Raw genomic sequence first — 15474 nt, 5'->3', positions numbered from 1 at the left:
CCATAGCTCAAGCGGTTAGTCGCTGGCTTCCCACTGCGGCGGCCCGGGTTCGATCCCGGGTCTGGTCAAGTGGGATTTGTGGTGGACAAAGTGGCGCTGGGAAAGGTTTTCTCCGAGTACTTCGGTTTCCCCTGCCAATCTTCATTCTACCAATTGCTCCACAATCACCCTCGCCTATCATCTGGGGCTGGTACAATAGGCAAGATGTGGCCGCAGTACAAGGGACTCAGTCCCACTCCACTAGCAATAAAAAAAAAGGTATAGAAACCCTTGGGCATCACAAGGCTTAAGCGAAGTGCCGAGAGACCTACTACTGTAAAGAATCTTTCTGAAAAAGAAATCTGTAATAAGATCGTGTTCAACTGAGTCTGGTTAAGATCTAATGGCCATTTTACGATAGAGGTTTGAATCTTCGGGTTGCACTATCAGTGAACTACCAAATCGGATATTTCGCTGTGCATGAGTTGGAAATTCCCGGGTGTGGGAATTGCATTCAGCAAGACAGATATTGTACGTATGTGCGTAAACCTTTAGATCTCAAGTCCTACTACTACTACTACTACTACTACTACTGTACCACCACATCATCATTACTACTACTACTACTACTACTACTACTACTACTAATAATAATAATAATAATACTAATAATAATAAGAAGAAGAAGAAGAAGAAGAAGAAGAGAAGAGGAAAAGGTAGAATGCTAAGATTGCTCACAATGACAGGAACTTTTCTAGTCCCGGTGCATGGGCCTCTTTCCTTCTCTGGCGTTCAGAACGGGTGTGACGCCCACCTAGACTCTTATGCAGTGGATGCAGGGGGGGGGGTTCTCTCCCTAGAGGTAGGGCGGATGGGGCTTGAATGTAACCTTTCATTTCAATCAAGTGCCGACAAAGTTCTTGGAGCTATTCCTACACTGTCTCCTCCGTCTTCACGGAGTGGTGCTTAATTCACTACAGAGATAGCGCAGCAGCAGCAATAATAAAAAAAGCTTTCCTTGTAACAGGTCGTGGAGGCCCATAGGGTTGTGAGACGTCGAGACTCCAACATTTTCTCTAGACAATCGGCTCACAGATGGCGGTAAGGTTGTCAGTCTTACGCGCCGGCCGCCCTTTACGCCCATAAATATTCCTGGTACTCATTTCTGTTAGAGGCTGAGTCGACCCTAGGGCTATAGCGCGGCTGGAAGGATGTGATCACTTTGGGATGGTTTGCTTGAGAAGGGCCGGAGGGGGAAGAACGTTGCTTATAATAATAATATAAGCAACGTTTTTCCCCATGCGGCTCTTCTCAGGCAAACCATCGCAAAGTGACCAGGTCGGTGAACTGTGTACATGTGCCACTTTTCTTCCCGACACACGCATAGGCCACGACAAGTGCACTCGCTCTGCTTGTTTACGCCTGTTTAGCCTCCCTGTTGCTGAAGGACTATTACCCGGCTCTGAGCAACCCTTTGACCCTTCCTGCCCATTCCGCCCTGTCATTCCTATTATTACTATTTAGTTACAGCAGGTCTGGGGGTGGGGCCTCTATGGAAAGGGTTGACAGGATGGGGGTGAGGATGAATGGAGTGTGATGCTTTCACACTAAGAAGTGCTGGCATAATAGAACCTGTTGCCTAACACAAAAGGGGTGTCTTGTGACATTTACCTAATCCAATGGAGTCTTTGTTATAGAAATATGAGATTCTGTACCTCTGTCAAAATCGTAGTCACGACTTGCCTCAGGAGGGTGCATTACTGTCTTAGCCCGCCACAGGTTCGTATCCTGAGAGAAATAAATGCAGTCCACACTCTCATATCCCGTTACAAATAAACTACGTTATCATTTATTATTTCTATTATATCATAGCGTTACGTTATGCTTCTGAAATTTATTTTCTTCCGTCACCACAACAGGCAGTGTACGTCGTTTCTTGCAAAATGTTTCGGCCCATAAAGCCTTCATCAGGTATCTGACTTTTTTATATTCACCTGCAATCGTCTGCTAGTATTATTACATTTGCCAGTTTTATCACTTCATATTTTACTTCAGATAGTGGTTGAGGGGCTGTGCTACAAGCCGGAAGGTCGCGGGTTCAAGTCCCGATGAGGTCATTGGATTTTTTTTAGTTGACCTAATCCTTCCAGCCGCACTCTGGCTCTAAGAGAAATGGTTACCAGGAATTAATTAAATAATTTTCCTGGGCAGGAAAGCGCGGCCGGCGCTTAAGGCTGACAACTTTACCGCCATCTGTGAGCCGATTGTCAAGATAATGTGAGACCCTCAACGTCTCACAACCCTATGGGCCTTCACGGCCTGGTACAGGGATAGCTTTACTTTTTTTATTTTATTTTATAAAGGTAGAAGTTGTCCCTCTGCTTAATGAAATGGGCACCACATCATTAAGACGTATGGGAGACGAGGTAGCGCCCCACCATTCTTGACCTCCGCAATAGATGAAGGTGACTGGTCATATGTACACTCCGGCCGCTTTAACCCGGGGGAAAGATCTCCGGAACCAATAGGAATGAAGGCTGGGTGGGTCACTGAGTCAGTCTGGACACTGTGGAGTAGAGATAATTTTCTTACCCCTGCTGGGAATCGAACCCCAGCCTTCCAGCCCGTAGCTCCTCGCTATCCCGACTGAGCTATCTCGGCTTCTGGACCTACTGCACATGAGTTCATTATTTCTCTCATCGTCTTAATATTTCTTTATTATATCTCAATTGTTCTATGCAGGTTTTCTTTTCCGATTTGTAAGTTCCCCATGCAGTCTCACTCCCACCCCCACAGGAAGTGTGGCGCTTGAGTGGTGTGTAGTTCCGTGGGTGGCCACTAAAGTTTCGGCGTGAACAACTGTCTGAAACTTCAGGGTGGAGCTGTGTCTTCAGTTGTCTTCACTGACACTGCATCCGCAAGTCCTTCCAAATTCATTCTTCTATAGTTTGTGTACCTTGTTGGTAACAATACAACACATTTTGGTAAGAGTACAGAGTAGATTTTGTAGTAATTTTATAGAATTAGCCGAAACACGAGCGACAACTAGTAGGAGTGGGGGAAGGCACGCGGAGGAGTCGTAACTGCGTGGGACGGACGGAGTGTGTATTCTTTCCCTGACCCGACTATGCAACTTCTATGGCTACGGACTGTTAGTTGCTCCAACTCTCAAGTTGGAAGATTACTGAACTAGATTGGTCTGGCTCAGGATAGGGACCATTGGAGGGCTCTTGTGAACACGGCAATGAATTTTCGACTTCCATAAAGTGTTGGAAATTTCTTGAGTAGCTGAGCGACTGGTGGCTTCTTAACATGGGCTCTAAGCACAACAGATCACCGTGGTCGCGGTGCAAGAACCCTTGTACTTTCATAACATGGACTCAGCTCCATGGAGTTACTTACTAAATTTCACCACGTGAATAATCACGAGTCTACTTATATAAAAGACTGGATATGCAAGGCGCGTTACTCAGATTCTCAATGCGTATTCCCACCTGATTAAGAGCAGCTGGAAACATTTTGGTGCTGTATATGATATTTTAAAGTGCCAGATGTTATGCGCCTGAAGGCACCATGTTTAGTTACCATGACGACGTCAGCAATACGCCCTGGACCTTCCCCACATTATATCGCGAACGCACTTATAAACGCATAGCACGCAATACCACCCCCGACATCACGTGACTTATATGAAACTCGGCAGTGAGGCTGTGAATGTCGCCTGTACTTCCCAGACGTCTAGTTGTTTGCGCCGAAACATTGTATGATGACTGCAATAATCTGGACACTCAGACACACGCAATGGACGAATTTATAGAGCGGCTCACAGACACCTCGGCTGGCGGGTTCTTCGTGTGAAGTCTGACAGACATAGGCGTTACTGGAACAGAACTGGAAATGCCATACGTACTCAGCACCTTCGATGAGGTGAATTTTTAACTTGATCAAATCCTTGCAGCCGCACTATGGCCCTGGGGTCGACTCAGCTTCTAACAGAAATGAGTACCAGAAATCTTCCTGGGGAGTAAAGGGCGACCGGCGCGTAAGGCTGACAACCTTACCGCCATCTGTGAGCCAGTTATCTATAAAATATGGGAGCCTCGACGTCTAACAACCTTGTGGGCCTTCACTGACGGTGTTTGAGAACAGGGTGCTGAGGAGAATATTTGGATCGAAGAGAGATGAAGTGATGGGACGTTGGAGAAAACTGCATAATGAGGAGCTTCATAACTTGTACTCTTCTCCAAGTATAACTAGAATGATCAAGTCAAGGAGGATGAAATGGGCAATGCATGTAGCACGAATGGGGAGAAGAAGAATGCATGTAGGATTTTGACAGGAAAGCCAGAAGGAAAGAGACCACTGGGAAGATCAAGACGTAGGTGGGTCAATATTAACATTGATCTTAGAGAGAAAGGATGGGATGGTATGGATTGGATTGATCTGGCTCAGGATAGGGACTAGTTCAGGACTGTTTTGAACACGGTAATGAATCTTCGGGTTCCATAAGATGCTGGGAAATTCTAGAGTAGCTGCAAAATTGGCGGCTTCTCAAGAAGAGCTCAGCTCCATGAGTGAGCGACAGTGAGTGTACATCAGTCTTCTCCCTTATTCGAAACAGGAATCAACCCAATATTCTTTAATAATGTATTGACTCTCCTTCAGTTCATAATCTATCGGTCGACCTTCCAACATGACACCCTCCAGACACTGGATCAATAGACGGACGTCTGGCTGGCTGGCATTTCCTCCCACTGTCTTATTCCTCTGCCTCCTCTCCACACCGAAACTTACGTTTCTATTGGCTCTGAGGGAGAATCTCCTGACCTAGGACAACGCCGCAGATCCTGCGACACCGACGCCTCTGCACCTCGCACCATCGATCTGTATTGTGTCTGGCTAAAGTTTGGCACGGAATAGAAGCCTCAATGATGCTTAGAACAGCAGGCCTCTCAAAAACGATATAGGCTTTCAGTTGCCAGAGATAACTGATATATCTTATACACGTATGAGGATAAGTTTTAATCTTTCCGACATTATCCATCGTCATAACGTATAGCAACTGGCTCGGCCAAGAGGTTTGAGTTCGAATCCAGGTAGCGTCCTCTCCACGTCGTCCAAACAGGTTCTTAAGCCCACCCAACCTCCTAGACAATGGGTATTGGAGGTTCTTCCAAGAGTGCAAAGCGACCGAGGCGTGATGCTGACCACTTACCTCGAAATAGTGCCGAGGTCAAGAATACGTGAATCTGTACATCCACTCCTCAGTACGTCTTAATGGCGTAGTGCTTAATTAGTTAAGCACAGAAAGAACTTAATCTTTTTTTTTCCTTTAACCATAGTTACCTTATCTTGAGTTATTTACGAATTGTTCCACAAATTTTTATTCAGTAAAGAAACTATTTATATACTTGTAAAGCTACCCCCTGTAACAGGCAATGGAGGCTCATAAGGTTGTGAGACGTTGATGGTCCCACATTTTGTAGACAACCGGCTCACAGATGACGGTAAGATTGTCAGACTTACGCGCCGGCCGCCCTTCCCCCCCCCTGGAGATTCCTGGTACTCGTTTCTGTTAGAGGCTGAGTCGACCCCAGGGCCATAGTGCGGCTGGAAGGATTAGGTCAATTGAAAAAATCCGCCTCATCCGGTCTCGAACCCGCGACCTTCCGGCTTGTAGCATAGTGCTTCAATCAACTATGCTACCGCGTGCCCCCACTATTTATATAGTGGTACAACAAAATTGCCAATGTATTATGAGAGTTTTATGAATTTACATTCACAATGATCTAACATAGAAGCCAACATAAATATTTTGGAAATACAGGACGTGTTACCGTTGACACAATGTTTACCGAAAATGGGGGCAGACTGAGATATAACAATAACATCACATTCTTATCGCGGCAGTCTGATAATCTCGGTCTGTACATTGCGCATGAGCAATGTTCTACTGCTCATCACATTCAGACGGAGTATAACTTTGAAGTCTGTTATTAAACGGGACTGCCAGTGTTCAGTCTATATAGCGTTGATGAGAGGATGTTTAATGAACGTGGAGCAGTAAATGGAACGAGAATTGAAAAGGAAAACTGATTCAGTATTCGGAGAAAATCTTCCCCAAAATTTTTTATCCACCACATTTCCCACGTGACTTGACATCGAACCCGAGCCATCGCTGTGGGACGCCAGCGTCGAAACGCCTAAGCTAGGGTACGGCCGGTGGCGGTGTGGTCGTGTCGCTTCATACGTTAAACTGTTGCCTAGCAACGAAACGGCGGTGGGCACAGCGTCTGACACTAAAAAAACACCGACTGTAGTTGCCTAGAAACAGACAGAAATACTGGAGAGAAGACTTAAAAAAAATGTGAACTTATTCGTAGCATATGAAGCCCAGCAGAAAGTATGAAACCAAGAAACGGAACCACGTATGATCTTAATCCGGCACTCTGTGTATTGTTACATAGTACTTATATCGAGTACTGTCCAATCTTCAAGATCCTCTTGGGCAAGGCATGTAGCACGAACGGTGGATAAATGCGTATAGGATTTTCGTGGGGAAACCAGAAGTAAAGAGACCAGTATGAAAACCTCCACATAGATGGGAGGATAATATTAAACGGATATTAGAAAAGAATAACATGCGATATTATGGACTGGATTTATCTGCCCGAGGAGAGAGACCAGAGGAGGGCTCTTGTGAAAACGACAATTAAACTTCAGGTTTCATAAAATTTCCCGAAATTCTTGAGTAGCTGAGCGACGGACGGCTTCTCAAGAAGAACTCAGGTCCATGGAGATAAGAAGTCAGTTTTGTGGCCGATATTTATGAGATGGATATGACATGAAATTGATGGAAATAAATATATTTAACGTATCATCTTTTTGAAATATTAGATTAGTTTCTTAAAAATGTATTCCCCCTTGTCCCGCAACCTGCACTGAAGTCACTTTGTCCGAATCCTCACACAGAATTGAGACGATTTACGTAATCCATTGTCTTTTACTCGTTATTTCCAGCTTGAAGATCAGCGGACACCGGAAAAATGAAAGGGAGCCTGGGAATCCCACAGCACTCGGGTATCGCCCTGTGGTGACATCTCGCTGTACCAAGTGACAACAGGTAAATACGTACTGCGTGATAGTTTTTCTTTGTGACTACTAATTTGAGTTCAGCTCGCATCACATCTTGCGAACCCAAACCGAAGAACAGAGAAACGGGGGCAAATTTTTAACTTAAAATATTCTCTTCTTCCCCCCCCCCTTTGGCACTACAGCCCCAGTGGGCCTAGGTCGACCTCCGTGAACTTCTCCGTTCACTTCGGTTTTTCTAGATCTTACACATTCGGTAGGACTCCTTGGGCGGGTGATCAGCTCGTCGCAAGGCCTCTACCTGTACACAAACACAGAAGAACGCACACAAATATCCATGCCCTGAGTGGGATTCGAACCCAAGATCCCTGTTTCCAAGCTAGCGAAGACAGTACATGCCTTAGACCGCTCGGCTACCGTGACCGGCAAAATATTCTCTTTTATTAACGGGAATGTTCAGACTTAAACCTGTCAGTCAATTTACAGAACGGTATCATAGGGTTGTCACTTGTGGACTGAATGTGGAAGAGCTCATTTCGAAAAGTTTTTGTAAATTCGGTAAGCAATAAAGAAACTTCTGACGTATTACAGTGCCTACTCTACTAACCAGTTAACTGACTTTTTGGGGCATTCTGCATGTACTTCGCAATAAGGGTGCCGGGCAAGAATCTTGTGTTACAGCTATCGCAGACGTAGCAGCAGGCGCTAGAAACGGGAGGTGCGAACAGAAAGAAAAAAGAGAGAAATCTAAAGCAATTTTAAGAATAATGTAATCAGAACAAGAGCAATGATCTAGGCCGTGATGATGATGACGATGACAGTGATGATCCAGGTTTATTATTCATCGCCAGGAAACAAGACAGCACGAGAGCTTAGTGAAATGCCTGGGCCGCGCCATAGCTCAAGCGGTTAGTCGCTGGCTTCCCACCGCCGCGGCCCGGGTTCGATCCCGGGTTCTGGTCAAGTGGAATTTGTGGTGGACAAAGTGGTGCTGGGGCGGGTTTTCTCAGAGTACTTCGGTTCCCCTGCCAATCTTCATACCACCAAATTGTCCATCATAATCACCCGCCGTGCCGAGTGGACCCAGTTGGACTCCACCCCCGCACTAAGTGAATTTAAATTTTAATTAGTGAAATGCCTGACTGCCGACCGCGTGGCCGGAGTTAGATATTTGAACTTCGAAATATTTCTTTCATCACCGCATCCACATTAGTTTTTTGGTCTACATCGACTTCTGAATGACAGAAGCGACGTTTTCAGAGGATAAAGATGGCCGAAGACCATAGCTGATCCCTTAACTCCATCGACAGGCCTTGCGCATCGACACTCAATATACGAATTCAAGTCGTTGTGACGTGCACGTGACTCTTGCGACTTTTTATGTTGGTGCATCGATCCGTGGACTTTGAGGAGCCCACCTATAGAAATTCAACCTGGTATAGCGAAGTTTACAAGCAACAAAACTGAGAATGTGTAATCCGTACCACACTGAACCTTTGCATTCTGAATTTTACTAGCTCTTACATTGGAACACGCTGGCCGTATTAAGTGTAACGCATTTTGTTCTTGTGACGAACTTAAATTTGTGGCATATAACAGCAACATTTCGCACCGTCGTCATGTTCTTAACTGATTATTAGAAACAATATTTTATATAGAATTTGCAGGCATGTAATTATTTATCTTTATATCAAATACCACGTAAAGGTAAAACAAGGTGTAAAGATATCCCCTTACGCCATGAAGACGTGTGAGAGAGTGGATATATGGGTGCGGCATTCAAAGGCTGAGTAGTTAGCCTCACGCCCCAGCAGCTTTACCCCCGGTCCCCATTGGATAGGAGGCTGGATAGGCACCATAACCGGACTGGACGCTGTGGAGTAGAGAAAAATCTCTTGCAACTGTCAGGAATTGAACCCCAGCCGTCCAACACGTAGCCCCGACATTTTACCGACTGAGATCGCGTGCATAAGTAAAATGGTTTATTAGCTATCGGCATCAAACCAAAAACAATATATATATGGTCACGTGTATTAGTGATTAAAGAAGTGGGTTTGGATCGGTGAGTCGATTTACTGGATATTTACGAGTCATAACTACAAATAATTATAACATACGCAAGATTACTGTAATTATAGCACATAAATAAAATCTCCTATATCTGCTTGCATTAGCCGTTGCTAGGTAACAGATCTAAATAATGGCTCTATCTCCTGGCAACGGATCTCAACACAGGAATTATTACTTCAAATCACTATGAAGTCTTCTTGTTATTTCTTCTTCAATCACTCTGTACTCCTCCGTCCTAATCTGTACTCAACTAATTTTCACAATTCACTCAGGACATGCTACATTCTCGTCCTTGTATTCTCAACTGCACTGAACTGCCAGATATTCTGGAACTGCCTTATATAGCCGTGTCACGGACCACACATAAAATACCTCTTCTGTTGTCAGAATCGTTGCGTAACCTAGCAACTAGTCACAGAGAACTCAGCTCCTATTGTTGCGTGGTTGCCGGAACGTGTATACTGAGTCGTTCCCTAGCAATGATCATGTATTGTTGTCACGCGCTTAAGCGAGGTGTTTGTCGTGCCGTTAGAATACTGTAGAAGACTCTGCTGCTACAGACGGACAGTCCCGGAGTTTACTCACTCCACCTGCGGATTGGAGCCACGAGCAGGCGTGCAGTTACTTTCGCCGTGAGGCCTATGTCGCGATTCGGAACCCTCAAAAGAGTTCCTTGGGGGGGGGGTCAGTGTCTGCTATCACATTAAACAAGCAATATGTATATAGGCCTATAATTCTGAGAATGAACACGCCCCTTTTCTTTTTATAGCATTTACCTGGGCGCTTCTTGGTGGCTGTGGGTCTCGTGCCGTGCGGGTTATCTCGCTCCTGAACCTGCCACTTCATTTTCCTTTGTGCATTTATGTGTTATTTATCTGCATGGTGCGACGGCCCTTCGTGTGAGGTGATGCAGGGCAGATGTGTGACTTTCGAAGTCACTTTTTTACGCAGTTTGTGGGCGGTTTAAATGTACATTTATGGTGATATTTTTGCCTTCCACAACTGTAAGCGACATGTATTCCGTTATGATCCTCTCGTAACAGGCAAGAGAGCCGATATACGAGCTCATTCTAGCGATAGGTTACGGACAGGACAGCCGGGGTTCAATTCCCGGCAGGGGAATGAGATTTTTATTTACTCCACAGCGGCCAGAACGGCTCTGGGATTCAGCCAGCCTCATTCTCCATGGATACCGTGCGATGTTCATCTCTTTACCAAGAATCTGTATTTGCGGGACCGTGTTTATCGAGCAGTTGCCTAGCAGTTGGTTCATACGTCACAATACTAAAACTCTGCATTCTTCCCACACAGTGTATTTGCGTGTTCTGTATGGTTTTAACAATAAACAGCTATAGTTTCCCTAAAAAACATTAAAGGGTTAGCCTTTGTAGCGGAGAAGTAATGTGTTTTCCGTGGGGTACGGTGAAAATAATTACGTCATTATCGTCATTATGAACATTGTGTGTTTAGGTTGTTAAATCCTCTGAAATGAATCCAAAGATTGTCTTGGTTTCTCCACCACCGTTTTGTTCGCGAGACGGCCTGTTTACGTTATTTTCAAATTATTCTTTCCAATTTTATTGGTATCATTGTATCTCGTGAACTATAGACATATATTTTAATTTTCAAATGTTCTCTGACGCCATCTTCTTTAATGGTGATTGGTTGCTTAACATAATTTCGAGTCTGAAGATGGGGCAGTATATTCCTCGAAAAGATCAGTGAACTCCTACCGGACTACATGACGTCACCTCTCAGAAGATCTGCCTGTGGGGATTGATAAGAAACTGATATTCCCTTAGCTTCCCTACATTTGTTCATAATTGGGATTGTGTTTTGCATATATTCTATTGGAACAAGACTTGTTATGTCACTGTTTATGTAGCTAAAATGTGTTAAAATTCCCCTCCAACGAAACACGAATGAGGAGAGCCCTCGATATGTAAAGAAATCGTTTGGGAAGGCACTCGACCTAACTCAATGAATATTCCATCAACTTCTTCGAAAGCAAATCTTTTCTTACTCTGTTTTTAAACCATAACTACCTCCCACCTCCCTAATGTTATTTGTGCTAGGAAGGAAGGTCAGGATACATTCTTCTTGCATTCTTTCTAACAATCGTGTCCCGCACACTTCACCCATATATTACGACATGAGATGGGGAAGTGAATAGGGGTCAAGCCAGACACATGTGAATATTCAAAAGCGTGACAGCGCGCAAGCCCCGGGCCGTAACAACTAACGAGAGAGTTGTTGTTAACGTTACAGCATGATCTACACCGGAGAGGCTGTTGCCCGTGTTGTATATCTTTTCTTTTTATTGTCCCTCCGCCCAGTTCTTCTAAAAAATGGGGATAAATTGAGAGAGATAGGCATATCCAAAATAAAAGAACAAAGTTCCCTCTTTCTTTCATCACCCCCCTCCCGGAATTTTGTTTTTTTTACCAACTCTGTGGAATGAGGAAGGGAAGTGTACCTGAGTGTTCACCAGAAGCAAGGGTTCCTCTCTCTGTCCCTCTTGTGGTAGGCCTCCATGTCCAGCACACAGGAGCTTCATGTGAAGGAAAGGCCAATAATGACGCGGAGGTGGTGGTAAAAAATTGGCAGAAAGCCCCTAAAAAGAGAGTAGAACCGGAAAAAATAAATATGTTGGTGTGGGGAGAATATGAAGGGTGTTTCACACAAAATGGTATAAAAAAGGATGATTAGAGTGTGAGGTTGGAGGGAGTATAGAAAAGAGGAAGATGTTTGAAATGGAATTATGCCGGCGGAGAGAAAAAGAAGATCTAGTAAGATGCTGGGCAGGGAGTAAATCATAAACATTCCTTTTGTTAGATCCACGTGGCTGTAACAACACGTCACAATGATGCATACAGGAGTAACATTGCTTAATCATGGTCACCGCAGAAGTGTCTAGGCAGACAAAAAGCCGACGTTCCCTGAGTACATTCGTCGGCTACGTTAAGACTCTTTATCTAATGCTGAAATTGTATAGCTTTCAATTAGGTATACAAAATCTGAGTTCTGATGAGTTTCCCTAAACGAGACACAGGCCTAAAGCATGCTAAAGTCGACAGGAAAATAAAAATCTGTAGATCGAGCGTCGGAAGAGCTGTGTGAGTACTATCGCGGCCCCCTTTGATGTATTATGCCTGTGGCTGTTGAAGAGGCTGAGGAAAACCACAGAAACTCTGATCATATGCTGTCGCTGAGGTGAAATAGAGCAGATACTTGCCGAAAGCCAGTCAGCTGCGTTACCGCTGTGATAACCCGGTCACTAATTGTCCGTGGACATAATGGTAGAAATCGCTGACTGGCACCCTAACTGAAAGGGTATCAAGCGGGCAACGTAACTCAGTAACAGTCCGGACTAGTGAACTTATTATGAAATAAAGAATGCCGTCCTGTAGGATGTGGTGCCGTGTAGATCTTGTGTCAACCGACGTTTCGGAGGAAGGTATCGCCTTCATCTTCATGGTAGAAAAATCCGCGAGCGAGGAAACAGCTTGAGCACGTGGCTGCTAACAAGCTGAACGGCGTGTAACGACTACCAAGCCAGTACGTATTTTCTCTGTTGTCTGCAATGAGGACGTGCACACGGCCACCGGGACATGCACGGCGTCAGCGCAGATTCCTTTCAAAATTTGGGCCTGACTCAATCGGTATTGCGACTAGGCCATGGATTGCTGACCGAGAAATCAGGGTTCGATTCCCAACTAAAGTGAAATAGATAATTATTTCCCACAGCGTCTATATAATCTCTGGGGCTTCTAATCCAATAGGTAGCGATGACTGTTTTCCCTGTCTGGGGTGGGNGAGACGACCAGAGGCTTGAAGATGACCATTCGTCTCTGTGTTAAGATTGCGTAAAAATACATATCTGCTCCCCGTATATCTGCATGGTGTAATGCTCCGTGAAGCAGAGGGACAAAACCATCTTTCACATTTTATTTTACCTTTGGCATCGCAGGTCATTTCATTCTATGAGATTTCCCATCAAAATGTTGTAAACCTTACGTAACTTGGAACGTGCACACAGATATATTAAGGCTGGACGCCTTCGTAAAAGTTGGGTCTACACTCTATGAACGAGTATATGAAACGTGTGTATCATTTGGACGATTCTCGCCCTGGAGACAGAATATCCTGAGTCCTTCCAGAAGAATATCGGCGAATCACCTTAAAATAACGCTGCGACCGTTGTATTCCATATTTTTCCTGTTCTCTATGATCCATTCATTCGGCACTATATAGGCCTATAGTCTGAGCAAACTGACAGCCTCGTTAAATAACTCCGTGATTTTAGTCCGCAAGCGAAGTATACCGACCGAGCGACCGCCGCTTGTCGGCGAAGTTCAGTGTCATCTTTTGCGGAAAGAGGGTGTCGCGTGGTCAGCACAACGAATCCCCACGGCCATTAATTTCGGTTTTCTAGATCGGAGCCGCTATTTCCTTGAAATAGCTCCTAAATTATCATCAGGAGGCCGAGTGGAACCCGTTCCAGACTCACTACTTCTCAGAAAATATCTGGTAGCGCCGGGATTCGAACCCAGACCTCTGGATCTGGAGCCAGGAACTCTGACCACTAGACCACAGAGGCGGTCCTCGTTAAATAAACTACAAATAAAATAATTATGAAACTGATTCGAATGTAGTCACCTGGTTTTTGTCATCTTTCAGACCTGTTGGTAGTTAAAGACATTTTGGAGGAATTTGTTGTCTCCAATTTCAGGGCACGGCCCACCAGACTACACGGTGTTACATGTCAGAAAACCAGTATCGAAACCGCCGTGAAAACCTCAAATCTCATGAAATTCTTTTGGCACTCGATGTGATCAGAGTGGCTCACGTCTGCAGCCAGCGCAGGTGAGTCCACCGTAAACGTGTAACCTAGTGCTTCTTAAAGGTAAAGCTATCCCTGTAACAGGGTGTGAAGGCCTATAGGGTTGTGAGACGTTGAGGCTCCCACATTTTCTCTAGAAAATCGGCTAGCAGATGGCGGTAGGTTTGCCAGCCTTACGCACCGGCCTTTACCTTCAGGAAGATTCCTGGTACTCATTTACGTTAGAGGCTGAGTCGACCCCAGGGCCATAGTGCGGCTGGAAGGATGAGGTCAATTGAAAAAAATCCACTTCATCGGGACTCGAACCCGCGACCTTCCGGTTTGTAGCATAGTGCTTCAACCAACTACGCTACCGCGTGCCCTATAGTGTTTCTTTAATGTTGTAATACTGCGCCATCCTAAAATAATACATAAATTTACCCTGCAGAGAAAATGTAATTCTACACATTATTGTAAATCCCCATCAAGGTCTACGGTGATAGCAGGAATGTAAATAGTTTTACAGCCTCTGCACCCATACAGCAAGCTATAGAATATTCCTGTACAGTCACGATAATTGCAGTTCTGCACATTGCTGCAGACACTTACCGGGCTGTACAGTGACAGCAGGAACCTGAATAGTTCTACAGCTCTACACCTACTGTAATCTGTAAAATGTTTCTATACAATTACGAAAAAATCGCGAAATATTCTGTACCTGCTTTCATCCACAAGCGCTGTTTATTAATCTTAATGACACACCAAACCTGCGCCCGAACAAAATTACATTTCAAGTAGTTCTTGGACACTGGGCAAGCTCCCGGGTGCGTAGCACAATCTGGGTGGAAAGCCAGAAAGAAAGGGACCACTAGGAAGACCTAGAAATAGATGGGATGATAATATTGAAATGGATCTTAGAGAACTAGAATGGGGTGGTGTGGACTGGATTCTTCGGGCTGAGAATAGAGACCAATGACCACGGTAATGAACCTTCGGGTTCCATAAAATGTTTGGAAATTCTTGAATATATGAGCGACTGGTGGCTTCTGAAGAAGGCCTCAGCTCCATGGAGTCAGATATGGCGGTTCAGAACTCTCAATTAGTCCTAGAAAACTTGTCAAATCGAACAAAATGAATTAAATTCTATGGGATCTTGTACAATTTGCTGTTTTTCGGAATGCACGAGACGACGCAATTGCGTGTCCGATTTTCCGGAGAAAGTTTGGGGGTTGGTGGGGGGGGGAGAAGGAAATTGGCCCGGAGAGTAACAGACGAAACTTGTACGCGCCAGCCCAAATGAAGTTTGCATAACGGGGCGCCTGCACACTTTCTGCTTGCTTACACAAGCCCCGTCTCCACCCGCACAAACTCTAACTGTCCCAACCCATCCACAACCCTCTATAACTTACAGCTGCTCCCTTATACAACCCCCCGAAAACCCTCTTCCCCCAACCCCTTTCCACAAACTGATCGTTGTTGGGTAACACTGCAAGACAGCATCCACTACTGTA

The 15474-nt window shown here is 44.9% G+C and overlaps 1 protein-coding gene across 1 annotated transcript in view; it reads right to left on the bottom strand.

Moving 5' to 3' along the window:
- The window catches only part of LOC111871200 (pyruvate dehydrogenase protein X component, mitochondrial), a 120184-nt gene extending 108434 nt beyond the window's left edge, over window positions 1-11750 (bottom strand). Inside the window, exon 1 of the mRNA XM_033754148.1 lies at window positions 11618-11750. The gene's annotated coding sequence lies outside the window, so the exon portion shown is untranslated. The remainder of the gene's footprint in view (window positions 1-11617) is intronic.
- Window positions 11751-15474: the final 3724 nt, after the last annotated feature.

Source organism: Cryptotermes secundus, unplaced genomic scaffold, assembly GCF_002891405.2.
Source record: "Cryptotermes secundus unplaced genomic scaffold, Csec_1.0 scaffold573, whole genome shotgun sequence".
NCBI classification, from domain to species: Eukaryota; Metazoa; Arthropoda; class Insecta; order Blattodea; family Kalotermitidae; genus Cryptotermes; species Cryptotermes secundus.
The sequence above is the reverse complement of the archived record's forward strand: the minus strand, read 5'-3'. Positions and strand labels throughout refer to the sequence as shown.